The sequence below is a fragment of the Pteropus medius genome, unplaced genomic scaffold (genome assembly GCF_902729225.1).
Source record: "Pteropus medius unplaced genomic scaffold, Ma_sr-lr_union100, whole genome shotgun sequence".
Lineage (NCBI taxonomy): Eukaryota > Metazoa > Chordata > Mammalia > Chiroptera > Pteropodidae > Pteropus > Pteropus medius.
In genome coordinates, this window is record NW_024346667.1 from 2,616,053 (window position 1) to 2,631,462 (window position 15,410).

Below are 15,410 nucleotides of genomic sequence, written 5' to 3' on the forward strand. Positions count from 1 at the left end.
TTTTAACACCTACAGCACCTGGTCTTTTTGGGTGGTCTCCCAACCAAGTACTAACCAGGCCCAACCCTGCTTAGCTTCCGAGATCAGATGGGATCGGGCTCGTTCAAGGCGGCATGGCCGGAGACTTGCAGAGGCTTTTGAAGACCTACTGTAATGTAACAGATGAGATAACTGAGGCCCAGAGGTGGTTGTGAGGTAATCGAGATAAATTAACCAAATCAAGGTTTTCTACCAACCATCTACTTTCTCCACCGTACCTCGCTGCCTTTCTAATATATTTCTATTGCTGCTACTTTCTGAATTTAAATGCCCTACAGTAAAACATAATAACATAAACATAATAATAATAATATAAACACCTCTAAGTCCCTATTTTCTCTTGAATAAGGTAGAATGATCAGACTAGCTAATTCACAGAGCCTCTGTCAGTTTTAAGTGAAATAATGAGTATAAAGTGCTTAGGACAGACCTAGCATATTGGAAACACTCAATATATATTGCTATTGTTAGCACTATCATTTGCCTTAAACTCATGCCTATTTCAACTTAGACCTTCCTGGAAAAGCTGGCATGAAAACGGAACTAGTACAAACATAACATATTGGATGTCAGCTCACAAAAATGAAGCTTATGATACTTACGCTCTACTATTACATCCTTGATTCTTTGGTCACTATTATGCATATCATCTACCTAGTTGCTCCAATAATTCAAGGTGATATACGCAAAATTACACATTGCGTATGCCCCAGGCTACATTTAAGAAACTGAATTCCTGCCTGTGCCCTTTCACAGCTGTTATAAATCCACTAAGTTGTAGGGGGGACTCCAGTGCTTTTCAACTAGCCTGGATATCAGTTATGATTTCTTCGTCGTCCACATGTAACACAGCTACAGTTCCACTCAATATCCAACTGGGGACAAATATTTATTGAGCTTCTAATATGCGCCAGGCATTTAGTTGGTGCCAGGATGTAGCGGTAAACAAAGTAAGCAAAGATCTCTGACTTACTAGAACTACTGTCTCGTGGAAAAATTATCAAGAATAGTATAGGGCAGAAATAAAAGTGTTTAGTCTTTGGAAATGCCATCTGCTAAGTCCAAAGATAAGCTGCCCTTACATTTGAAATAAAGAGATTTCTAATAAAAATTTTCTTTTACCCTGACATTGTGCAATCTGTCTGGTAAGATCTTGGGTATGGCTTCTACATTGTGACCAATTGTTCCACCTGACATGCCTTTAACTTCCTTATTTGCACAAGAAATACTAAATGAAAATAATATATCAAAAGATGTGAGAAAAATCTATTGGTGATGAGGATAATAATTACAGATAACTTAAAGCAGAAATACCAAAGCTTTGAAAGGAATGCATAAATCATGTCACCAAGGAAAAGAAAGTTACTTTTAGGGCCCATTTATCTAATCTCTAACACCTCCACCTTCCTCTCTGACTCTGGTGTCTCCGCTGAAATCTTTTAAGCCAAAAGGAGCACTTATGTAGTGTAGGATCACACTCAAGAGTTTCCACTGCACAATATTACCTCCCCGCTCCACACCTGCTACAATAGAAATATCAAATCTGAATCTAGTATTTTTAAATACAAAGAACAATTCAAACACAACATGCTTAATTTGAGAATCGGTGACTGCATGGAATTTAATAGAGCATTGCATATTTTATTATTTGTAAATTGCCTGCCACCTTTATATCTGTTAAGATTTATAATAAATGTAAGCATTTGTATATATTTATGCAAACATTTGTGCACAGTATATACTACACTTACACACGTATATGTGTGCAGGAGAGTGAGTAGCCATTAGCTCCCCTTTTACTAGAACTCTGCTGTTCGGAATAGAGAGAAGGATGCTGGTGTGGGAACAGAAAGAGGAAAGAAAAGAGAAACCACAACACAGCAGACTAAGTGGTGTGGCAAGGGTTCGCCATCCGTTGGTGATTAAGGGAATGGAACAGGATACCTAATCCAGCCTTAGACAAAAGAATAGTCAAGGAAGACATCCCAGAAAAAGAACTACCTGAGCTAGTTTTGATGAATGGACAGAAATTAGCCAAGAGAATATTGATGGAGGTGGGGGGGAATGTGTGAACACACAGACATCGTTATGATTTGGGGTATGAAGAACAGGACCAAAGAAAAGAGAGCTGAGAAAAATCTCTCAGGTTTAGAAAAATACACTTTCGTTTACTCTTTAAAAAAATAATATGAAACCTAAGTGGACAAAATTTTATACTCCTCAAAGAGCTTTAGGGGCTTTTTCTCTAAGTTTTGTAATGCGAAAGAAAAGCACTCGAGTGTTTCTACATAGCACTTATCTCTCAATATCCAGCTTCCCAAGTCCTATTGGAAATCAAGAGCAAGCAAACAGACCACCCAACTTCCTGTCAGATTAACACATTATTGATCAATATGCTATCTTTCCAATCATCAAGCTCTGCAAACAACGATTCTCCACTAACTTTGGGTTACGACAAAAATAGAAGTTCTGTTCTTTCCATAACAATTATTTCTAACAATTCATCTTCCTTCAGATAACCTGATGGGAAAACGTATCATTGCAATCATTCTATATTGGGCATCAGTGTAGGCACATTGTTCCTTGTATGAGATTCTCCCAGAGTCCTGCAATGACTAACTCCTGCACCAGCTGATCCTGGATCTAGACAGCCTGAGGATGAGCAGTGCAGTGAATGCTACTTAGAAATCACTACCAGTAATGGCTGGCATGAGAGAGGCTCACCGCCTTTCTCAATTGTGTCAAAATGAAAGAATATTACTCACGCCAAGGAAAAAGCCTACTTTAAAAACAGAAAAAGATAAGCTGGGGCTGTGCGTTGTGGGAGCCCGCGACCACTGTATTCCCCGGGGATGTGGCACGTGCGTGCTGTGCATGCCGTTTTCCTCCCAGGCAGGTTAACCTGCCGCGGCCAATTTGTTCTCACTGTAGAGGTCCTACTAGTCCTGAGCGCCTTCTCCACGCATTTCCCTCATCTGCTGAAAACATGATCATCTCATGGCTGAGAAGATAAATCTATTCCTGGATGGCTATAGGTTGAGCAAAACAAACGTTGCAAAGTTGTAAATTAGTTGTGAAAGGCCCAAGACTGGACCTACAACTTGAACTTTACATTTATTAAAGCTGCCAAGTGAAACCACAAAAATATATGAGAAGAGAAAGGAGCACATGAACTTTCATTTGCTTTACCTAAGTCTGTCCAAGTGGGTGGAGAGAAACCCACGTAGCCAGAGGTCTGTGAAACTTTAAGTAGTATGCTCAAATACTACTTTGCTTATGTGTGTGGGAGAAGCTGGGCAGAAAAGATGCAAATTGAAATTTAAATCACCTGGATCTAGACATGGTCCAAAAAAGAATCCAATGTCTCATAAAGGGGATAGAGCTAGTTATTAATAGCAGCATAATCAATGTGTAAAGAATTTGTATGGTCTGCCATAGAGAAAAGCTGTTCTTTTGTAAAAAGTCTTTTTGATAGCGAGTATGGTGAGTGTGAGATAAAACTCGTCATGGGACAGTTCGCTTGTGGGGGGCATGACACAGCTTCCCTACTTGGCATCCTTTACACTTGTCGAGCTGCGATTGCTAAGTAAAAATCAGGAAGAAATCAACTTCTCCCATAACTTCCCTATAAAACCAAAATGAATGATCGAGTCTGCATGATCATGTCATAACACACTAAGAGCTTAGCAGCTGTTTACTGCACATTTCGCTACTGATGTTCAGTGGATGTACAATTTATCGTAATCAGAAATGAATTACCATTTATACTGGGTGATGCATAGATGATACAGAAAATAAATTACTAAGATGAGTCTCACTTGTACTAGTTTATTAGCTGTGTGCCCTTAATCTGAACTTATCTAAGCCTCGTTTTCTTATCTGAAAAAGGGATATAAAAATAATGCTTGTACTTCTTAAACCAAGGATCAAATTAATATATGTGTATCTCTAGCTAGACTAGCCAGCTTTTTACTCTGAATGGGGTCATATTTATAGGCTAAAATTACAAGGATTCTAAGACCCTACCTACTAAGTAAGAAATCAGCCCTTCTCAACGATTCTATCAATTATTTTGAAAGTTGAAAAAAGGGACTTAATCAATGGCAGTCATTCTCCCTTTCCTCTCCTACTTCACTTAGAACTTGTGCTGTCCAAATCCCGCTTCGGAAAGGAGCCTAAGCCCCACCACTGCAGCAGGAGCAGTGTGAGAACGCCTTCGTTCCATGCCAAGTCAGCTGTCTACGGATGCTTGTAAAGCTGCTAGTCCTCGACCAGCTGAAGCAATGCTTGATTCCTTGCTGAGCCAGGAAACACAGTCCTCTTCCCAGCTCTGTGGTGCATGTTACACCTGGGCCATCACCAACTAGAAAGACTCACCTGTCTAGAATCTCAGTCTCCTGAGGAGAGTTGGTTTTTGGAGCCTCCCCATCCCTTCCACGCAGTATCACCCAGTCTCAGGAACTAGAGAAGAGATGCCTTGTCATCCTTTCCAACCATCTGTCTCTTCCCACCCCTCACCTCACACAAAACCTCTGTAAAGGTGTTCCAGTTTCCAGACGCTGGAATCCACACAGATCCCTGAGCAAACACATGGATGCAAACAAATGCTGGTGGTGATTATAAGATGGGTGGGAAATACAAACAGCACAGCATGTCACTCAGCTCAATCAACTGAAACACCTGTTTATGTGTGGATGCATTCACTTATCCAGTAAATGGGTAACAAACTTTTCGAATTAGCTGGATTTGTACAGAGAACTCAAGAAATAGCATTATTTGTGTCATAGAGTAGCTTTCAAATCCATTCTTTTGGATAACTCTTTCTTCCCCTGAATAATACCTCAGAAAGGCTCCACGATCTTTTCTGGTTGTTTTCAGATATTAACAATTACATTAGATATGAAATAATTCTATTCCAAGTAAAATTAAAATTTTAATATCTTGATCTGTTTAAAGCTTCTCTTCATCCCACAATTCTGGCTGCTGCCTCAGCTCTTTCTTCTGGTCCTGTTCTTTATACCTAAAATAATAACGACACGCCCCTCTTTCCTTCCTAGAGCATATTCTACACTTATTTCTTCCAAACAGTCTGGCTCCAGAATGAGGGCACTTCATTTTTGCCTCTCATTGACTAATTATATATGTTATATCAGACATTTAGATATTATAATTCTGGCAAGCAAAAAAAAAAAAAAAAAAAGGGAGAGCATTAACAGCATAAAATACTACATCACAATGGTTTCATTTGTATTTCTTTGACTTTTAGCCACAATGGCTTTTCCATGTGTTTGTCGTCATTGTCATTATTTTGCTTTATGTGTGTTTTCCTGTCAGTGAAATGCTTATTTAGATATACTTTCTGCAATAATTAGTCGACATGAAATTACTAGTTAGAATATGTAAGATTTGGCACATTACCTCCTTTTTGGTGACAGGGAGATGAATATTGAGTTTTTCCTTCTTGGTGGTACCTCCTCTCTCTGCTTATTTCTTTCTGAGTCTTACTCTCAGACGAAGTTAATCCTTGGGCAGTTCTGACAAAGAGTCTCACTCAGTAGGCTCTTTCCTGCTAACAGTTTCCACTGCTATAAACTAATATGTCAGTGGCAGAAGTTCCTGAGATGATGAACTTTTTCTAATTTCCTTTCTCCGGATACACCCCTCCTCCAAAGTGCTCATGATGCAGAAAGTTCAGAGGTTAGTCAAAGTGATTTTTATCATGGCATCTTTATTTTATCATTTTTATGACAGAATCTCAAGGTATAAAATGTACAGATGAACCACACTTAATGTGAAGGTAGAATTTATTAACCGAAGTTGAATATTTTGAGAGGGGAAGGGAGAGCTATTTTTATTTTTAGTCTGGGCCAGCAGACAGACAAGACTATCCTAAACAAACCTGGACATATAGTCATCCGAGTAATGGAAAACAATCAACTTGGCAAGGTACAAGTGATTAGACAGTCATCTGCGGGAGCTCTTTGTCCCGTATTTATCACCTAGCATCACTTTCTTTGTTGTAAATCCACCTTAGTTCTCATGAAATGCTGAGGTAGACTTTTTTTTTTTCCAAAAATGGCCACAACGATTATGCCCATGCTTGTTGGCCATGTGATTCTGCCACTTGGTCCATTAAGAGGTAGAGTTTGTTTTGCCTTTTTCCCTCTCCTTGAGTTTGGAGTGGGCTGGTGACTTACCTGGACCAATAATACGTGGAGGAAGTGATGTTATGTGACATCTGGGGCCGAGGCCTCAAGGGCTTCCTCTTTTGCCCTCTTAGCATTGTGCCCTGCAACCACTTTCATGTGAACAAGCTCAGGATGAAAGCTTCAGCAACTGGGTAACACACCCCAGCAGAGGCCAGCCCTAGATGGCCCACCCACAGGATGGCTGAGCCCAGCTAGGCAGCCCACGGATTTGTGGGAAATAATGGGTCACATATTGTTTTAAGCCAGTACATTTTGGGTTGGTTTGTTATACAACAGAAGACAACTATACCAAATACTTAAAAAATTTTCCCCTCCACAATTTGTAGATACTTTTAGTTAAATAACTACAATAAAGCTATTTCAGGAGTTATCCAACTCACCAAGTTTCAAAGACTGTGCAGGTTTTAAAACTACCACAATCTTTAGCAAATGGCCTCTGTGCTACCAGCTAAAGCAGTAAGCTTAGCCCTGTCAGCTCTTTGGTATAAAGAGGAAACCAATAAAGTAGGGGCTTAGCTTGTACCAAGTCAGGGATCACACTCATTCGTGCTCCTAGACGCTTCACAACTGTGCAGATTAAAGGGCATTATTGTCTACTTTTTGTTCTGGCCTCCAAAATTAACGTCATCTCAGTTATCTTTAAACAAGCAACACCTTCTACTGCCTGGGCTATTCATTCATTAAAATCTTCTATTATGATGAGCCAAGTATTAAGCTGAAGGAATTACATCATGTCATTCAACCCTCACAATCTCAGCATGTAGGTGACATTGGGGAGAATAAATTCCTTGCTCGTGTTTCTCAAATAGTAAGCGAGAGGATCAAGACTCCAATTCAAGGACTATCTTATACCAGAATCTGTGGGATTTCCTGTTTACTCGTATCTACCTTAATGTCCAAATGAAGAGGGTTCTGATTTCTTGAAAGGGCCTTTCCATATGTCCTGAAGATGCCATGATTCCACATGTGGGGAACTTTGTGTTAACGGTGCCACCGTTTACTGGAGTTAGGCCTTAGATGAGGTTAATATCAATCCTTAAATATTACGCAATAAATTTTATAAGCTTTTCAGAAGAAATAATAACTGAAATAAATGTGCAAATTTAGATGACTGAGAGCTAAATAATTTTTCACTTGAATGACTCTTTGAACCACTGGGAACTCTCATTCACCCTAGATAATCCCCTCTGAGATAGCATTAAATTCTGGAAGGTGACTATCAGCAGGTTTCAAAAGCAAACTTGCTCCCATAAAAATCCCTTTATCTGTAGGCATCTTTCCTTTGGGGAAATGTAATGAATAGCATGATAAGTGTCATTTAAGAATGAGTGGTAGGTAACTCATTAACAATGTGTATTCACCTTGGCAAAATATCTAGTACCTATCTCTAAGGTTACTGTATCTTTTTCTGAAACACCAAGAGCTGTGAGACCAACAGCAACTGAAGAACCACCAAACCAGGAGTGAGGTCCCTTTTATAAACAAGAATCTACAGTTTGATAAACAAATGCTCCTCACTTTGCAGTAAATTTGTTCTGGAAATAACTACTAGTGTAAAAAAAAAAAAAAAAAAAAAAGACTAAGAACTTTCCTGCATCAAGAAGAGCTAAATGATTTTAAAATATCAAATTAAAACACAGCTGTTCAAATACATATTTTCAAATATTTTGGATCTTAAGAATGTTTGCCTAAAGGAATTTTTCAATCTTTTCACATGCAACATTCTGTCTGGCCTTGAAAGTGCTAAAAATTCCACAAGAAGGCTGCTGGCAATATTTCTGTTTCATTAGAGAAAAGAATACTGAAATCAGTTTCCTCTGAACTCAGATCAAATTATAAAATGAGAAGTATTGAAAATGACAATTTTCAACTATCTGTGATAATTACATAAATCTTTTAAGTGAAAATCAGAGACGAAATCTTTAAAACAAAAAAAAAAGTGATAATTAGAACTATTTTTAAATTCTTTTTTCTTATTACAAGAGATTGTTCTACCCAGTGTAGAATCGCAAAATATAAAAATATGAACAAATAAATCTAAAATATAAATAAAATAAAACTGTAAACATTATACTTATAAGATTAGTGTTATATTTTAAATATTCTTTTCATTTTTACCTATATAATGTTATAACGAAAACATAATAGTATAACTTGATTTTTTTTACTCAACATTTTAGCATGAATATATTCCCATGCCCTTCAATAAAAATTAAAAATAAAAAACAAAAGAAAAAAACATAAACTTTAATGCTATAGAAATTCTACCTTATAGATGTATAATAACTCATTTCATCATTCTCTTTGGTTGAGTATCGTGGAAATATATAGAAAGATAAGCATTTTATTTAAATATGGAACTAATATAGAATTGAGCATATATAAACATGTAAAGTAACTATACTAAAGGCTATAATGGTAGCTTACTTATTTCTATACACTCTGAGCATGCTCTACTTGGTTAATCAAAAGCATTTATCATGTATGTATTTATATGTGTGTGATGTAGCTTCACACATTCTTTAAAGGGCTCCAGTCCTCGCTGACACCCATCTTGATGCCCATGGTGGGCTGGCATTCAAATCTCTTGGTCTCTAGAGGATGGGCATTGGATTCGGGTCTGTCAATCTGATCCAAAATAAAAACTAGAAAACACTGAAGTTGGTTTTTTCAGATGTTTATCTATAAAACAAGTTTAAAACTAATAATATATTAAGCCTCTAGGTACATATTTACTTTCATTTTTATTTTTGCACTACATTAGCTTTGTTCTACAGAATAATTATAGAGAAGATGTGCAGACTTATAGAAAAGATATATATGTGTGTGTATGTATATATGTGCATATATGTGTGTGTATGTATATGTATATATATTTAAGAACATATTGGCTTTCAGGATCAGGAAAGTTCAAGTCATTTACCATGCTAAGGATGGAAGGAAGAAAAGTTCCCTCCACTATTGCCCTCAGTTGTTCGATAATCTTTTTCAGCCTGGCTGTTCCTTTCTTCTGATCTAGAGTGCACATGGCAGCAGCCTCTACAGACAAGGGCACCATAGAGCATGCCTGAGGCGCCAGCATCAAACTCGATTCTGTGCTCTTGGGCACTCCCCACCAAACACTTCTCATGTCTGACTATTTACTGCTGTGTCCTCAGGGCACAAGGTAAGCATTTAAGGTGTTTGGTGATGGTGGAGGGGGTGAAGGTCGTTTTGTTTGTTTGTTTGTTTGTTTGTTTGGGATGAATGACTCAGTCATTAAGGGTCTGTTGCCTTCTTATCATATATAGCCGCAGTGGCCACTGCACCTGTCATTTCCTAAAAATAAAGGCAGATACTTCCTTTTGAAGTTCCCTGCCAGAATTACTAGGACTTCTTCCCTTCTCTGACCTCTTTGCATAAGGCAGAAGCCAATAAAAGGACCTTATCCCTCTTCCACCTCCATGGAACTATCACACCTTCAACATTATAATGAGTTTGGAAAAAAACAAAACAAAACAGAAATTTCAAACAAATGTGTTCATATAAATGGCCTAAAATAAATCTCTTTTTTTGATGCCAGTATTCTGGAATGTGAGGGATTAATAAGCCTCTTAGATCTTCTAACTACTTTTTCCTTTCTTAATACCCAGTAGCCTTCCACCCATTGCACTCAAAATCAGGCTTCGGCTTGTCCCAGTTGTATCCCCAGTGTCTAGAACGGTGTCTGGAGGACACTAGGTTCTCAGTAAATATTAGTGACTTCCTAAGTTACAGCAACACTCTCTGGTCTCCACCGTTGCTCACCATCTGTCTGATCCTCCAGGACTCACTGCCTCGAAAGACAGTTTGGTTGCCCGCCTCCCAAACCACGAATCTACAGAGGCCACCTTTGGCAACAGCATCCATAGCCAACACCCTTGATTTTAAGCTCCTCTCTCTCCTTGCTGTATGCCACCTCTCTAGCCAATGCTGTTAACACCAACTTCAAACACACGCTTTCTGTTCTTGTCAAGCCTTCTTGTGGTCTGTTCCCAGCCTCCACCCTTGCCAAAATGCAAGCACATTCTCATCTTCATGACGGATCATCACTGACTCAGAAGAGCCTAGCTTTCTTTGTTACTCTCAAAATCCCATTTATGCTTCAAAGGAAGTTCAAATCTTGCTTCATAAAATGTCTTTTATCTTCTCACTCTATATTGAGATTTCCTTTCTTTGAATTCATATCTACTTTCTACTTCATGCCTTCACTGTTTTCCTCCACTTAGATCCCCTCCTCAAAGCTCCCAACGATTTTCCAGTAGTAATTAACATTAGGCTGTGAGGCTGTTTGTGGGAGGGTCAGAGATCACTGAGGCTGCTGAATAATTGGTGAGAGGCTAATTTTAATTTAATTCACCATCTAGGTTGTGTCCAATGCACAATATTGCCACGTACAAGTCATAAAAATGAATTTAAACATTTCATCTCAATCAGAACAAAGACCTATGAGTATACGATTACGTGTGCATAGGAAAAGGTGGGCTTTTATCCTAAAAGACAGAACTCAGCTTTCTCCCCTGTTCTTCTCTGGGTACTTCACATTCATTCAAAGTGTTTAAAACTTCAGATAGGGCTCTGAAATGAACACTACCCCCAAATGCCTTATCTTTGATAAAAATCATGACCCAAAATGTTTCCTCCAAAAAAAGCTTATTTAGGGTACTATCTGTACATATCCATTGTGCTGATAACTTCCTAAAACCATTTATCTGCTTAGTTGCACTTATTATTCTCATTTCACAAATGCTCATTTTTCTCTTGAATAGAAAAAATATTTCTTGAAGAGCCAACTATTTTCTAAGCCCTTTTGACATTGCTAGTTTGTTTTTTCACTGTTCCTGCCACTCCACCCGCACTGCACCAACCGAAACAAAAATGTAACCTAATTCCCCAATAAGAATATAATAGCCTTCTAACACAGCACTGGCCAGTAGAACCTTCTATGATGATGGAAATGCTATATAATTTACACTATCAGATACAGTAGATACTAGCCATATCTGGCTACTGAGCATTTGAAGTATGGCTAGTGAAACTGAGGAACCGAATTTTTCATTTTAGTTATTTTAAACAGTCACATGTAGCTAGTGACTACCATTAACAGACAGAGTCATTCTGATACAATCAGTACTGTTAAGACTATGCATTTACTACTGAGTGACAGAGGATAAGTAAAAAATATTCAGGATAAAATAACATTTGTTTTAAAAGTAAATGCTTCTCATATTTGCAGTTGATATCTGCAAATATAAAAACAAATAATTGGAAAGAATATTTCCCAGGAGTGGAAAACGTTAGATGTTAGTAGTGCATTTTTATAATACGCTAATTAACATACAGATAATATGTTTGTAGCTATATTCTTAACTCATTGTGTGGCATTAGGAAAATTGCTTTATTTCTTGAGACCTTAAAAGTTTAGACCATCTGATCAGCAACTTGGAAGTTGTCCGATTCTACATTAATCTCATACTAGTCAAACTACCTTGAGGATATTTTGGGTGATCAAATGAGAAAATATACATGCTTGAATAGAAAAGTGGCACACCAATACAAACATAATTAAAGAAAAATGATTCACTACCATCAATTCTTAAATTTATCAGGATCTTGATGCTGAAACCCTAGTTCACAAGTTTTCCTGGACCATCACAGAATATATGCTGGTATTTATAAATAAGAATCTATACGTTTCAGATCGTGTTTTGTTTTGTTTGATTTAAGGAAAAGCAAGTAACAGCAAGCATATTACACACGATGACTAGGTATTAAACACTTTATCCAGCCTGGGTATTTATAAAATACATATCTTTCCTATTTTCAATTGTGTGCAAAAAAATAAACTGCCTTCACAAATGCTTCGATTCTCCTCCAGGGGTCCCTCTGGCAGGACTGGTCTTGACAGCCCATCATGTAGTATGCACAGGGTTGCACACACTGCTTGCACACCCACTGTGGTGTCCGCAGTCCTGCCCAACGAACCACCTTCAGGAGGAGGAGTGGTGGGAGGAGAAAGGTGTACCCCGGTTGTGCTTCTCACATGGATGGTCAGTGACTTAGAAAGTGGGCTCAGTACCCCTAATGCTTCTGCTTCCAAGGTGAAGTGTCCATACCTTGGTAGGTGCATAAGATGATCCGTTTGTATAGAGAAAGAAAATATTAAAACTTATATTTTTATAAAAACTAAGTATGTGTAGATAAAAACTAAGAGAGAGATTAAGCTTTACAAACATTTAACATACAGCACATACGGCATGTAGACTGCAACTTGCCTACCCCCGTATCCAATCTTCCTTTCCTACTTAGTAACAAAACCTCAACTTTTAGCTCGCTATGTTGCCACTTAGAATAACAGTTGTCATTTCCTGGCCTTCTCTGCAGCTTCATTTTGGCCACTATGATGCAATCACAGTGCTGCTGCTTAAAATGTGAATGCAATGGCTAGAGATCCAGCAGCTCCTTTGTACCAAGAGGCAGAAAACCCATGTGAGGATAGAAGTTCAGAAAGAAGCAAGCTTTCTATTTGATGATACCATGGATTTACCAAATAGTCTTTGTCAATAGTCCAGGTTTCACATGGAAAAAAAATTAAATTTCACCTAGTTTTAGACACTAATATTTAAGCTATTTTTCTATTATATGAAGCTGAACCTAAGCTTAACTGATAGATGTAGATGTTAGTAGTGCATTTTTATAATACGCTAATTAACATACAGATGATATGTTTATTTCTCTGGTAGGGCATACAGTAAAGTAGTTTCAAGATTACTGGGCTAAAGGACCATTACATTCTACTACCAAGATCATTTCTACTTTAAATTAATAGAGGTTAATGGGTTACCATCATCTACACACTAATTATATCACAGTAAAATCATTATTTTGCTACAGATCCTTGGGAAATCTGAAGTTAACAAAATATACATCTTTGCAAAGACCCCTTAATTTCTCAAATATAATTTCTGTCCAATGTCTCGTATATTCTGGATATCTACTCATCACATATTACAAAGAAAAAGTGTTTAAATCACTACACAAAAAGCTATAGAGTAAAAAAAAAAAAAATGGAGAATGCGGTTGGCTAGATTCACCCATCAGTTAATGACTTAGTCCCACACATTAATCTCACAAAACATGTTACTCAAATCCATACCTCATATTACATTAAAAAAAAAAAAATCATGTCATGATCTTTAGGATTGCTTGTAAGAGACTGAATGCTCTGAAGTTGAATCCACAAATATCAAGAGTTTGTTGTATATGATAGCCAGTCTCCTACTGCATCCCACCATGCTATTGAAACATTCTTTTGTTAGTAGAAACTTATGCTTAAACTCAGTGGTGATGGTCAAAAGAGGCCTTCAATTGGTCCAAGCATGCTCAAGCCGAGAGCCCTTAGACTCATAATCATTCATTCTACTCATAATCTTTCATTCTACTCGTAATCGCATTCTACAATACTAGGGGTACCAGGAGTTTCTAGCTTACCAGAAGGCTCTATGCATAGAGCCACTTTTCTACTGAGAAATCGACACTAAAAAAGGTAGACCCCGCCCATTCCCTAGCTGTGGAGACATGAACAAGTAGACTTCCATTCACTCCAACTTGCACATGTTCATAGTTATCTGCCTCATCTTCCCATGGGGTCACGCCCTCTCAGTGATGGCAGCTGTGTGGAGGGGAGGGTGCCTGCAGAGAGCGACCACTGCTCACTGCCCAGGATGTACTCTCTCGTCCCTGCAGTAAGACTGGTCCAGCAGCAAGGGCCAGTCCACAGCAGAGAGCCACCTTCCAGCCAGATCATCACACCCAGAGGGGATACTGAATGGCCATCAGGAGAAATGATTTTGAGTGACAGAACTAGAGAAGGCTCTGCCACAAATTTCATGCAGTTTAGCATGTGAAGCAATAAAAAAAAAAGTTGGCACATTCCAGGTGCTGAGTGTCTCTGTTCTAAGCACAGAGTCTCCTGGAGTTCAGAGGAAATAGCACAGATGAAAGGGGAAAATGGTCCTGATTAAAGCATCTGTTAAAATAGTCCCACGTCAATCCTACAGAAAACATGGGGCAGAAATACAATAAAGAGAATAGCTCGAAAGCTGGCATTTCTCCCGTCACTTGTCATTCCTCAGGTTTCATCTTCTTTTGTTGAAGATGGCTACCAAAAAGTATTAGAATTTATCAATCAGAATATCACATGTAAGTAGAAGTATGGTGAAATGTCATTACAATGATGAAATCATATGAAATCATACATTCTAGAGAGAATTAAAGAAAATGTGACCTTACATACTTTATGAGGTAGTAAATACTCTTTCCAATGGGTAGATTAAGAAATGGATAGAAACATGAGATTAAAGGCTATGTCTCAGAAGATGTCATAAGACAAAAATGGAGGAAATATATTTTTTTAGCAACTAAAAGTTAAATATTCTTTCTGAAATGTTTGGGTTCATTTGATGTAATCATAATTCTAGAATTTGAAACCAAATAAGAATTGTAGGACTCATTTAGTCTCATCTTCTTATTTTAAAGATGAAGAAATTAGGGCTTAAAAAAGTTAAGGAGGTCTACAAAGTTACAAATATGATCAGCAGCGGAGTCAGAAGAAGAAGTCAGGTCTTCTGATTTTGTTCAAGTTTTTAATCTTTTTTACATTATTTTCTCATTTTTTTCTGTATTTCTGAGTTTAAACTTTTTATTTCCTTTTTTCCCAAAGACTCATTTAAAACATGACCTTTGAGAAGTTTTGGGGATGATGGAATTGTTCTGTATCCTGATTATACTGGTATTTACACAAGTCTATACATATAGGAAAATTTATAGATGTGCACACCACAAAAAGTAAATAAAAAATATCTACAAATATCCTTCGATGTTATTGAAGGAGCTCAATTTGTATCTAGTGTACCTGAATTTTTCATACTATAATTTCTTAGTTATTTCCAATAGAACCAAAGACATTTTAACCTCTTTTCCATTATTTGCTGATTCTCATGTATTTAGTGACCTACTATTTTACCATATGCAATTTCTCTATTATTAAATATAAATGTAAAATAAGGAAATAATCAAGTGTAAATCCTTCTCCCTATCATTGACCAAATTTTCCAGAAATAGAGAGAGAGAGAATTGTGCGTG

At 37.6% G+C, this 15,410-nt stretch overlaps 1 protein-coding gene and 1 pseudogene across 7 annotated transcripts in view; both read right to left on the reverse strand.

The window, feature by feature from the left end:
* INPP4B (inositol polyphosphate-4-phosphatase type II B) overlaps positions 1-15,410 on the reverse strand; it is a 557,518-nt gene that overhangs the window by 396,130 nt on the left and 145,978 nt on the right. The gene's annotated exons all lie outside the window — the stretch shown is intronic.
* On the reverse strand, positions 7-125 carry LOC120613705 (uncharacterized; annotated as a pseudogene).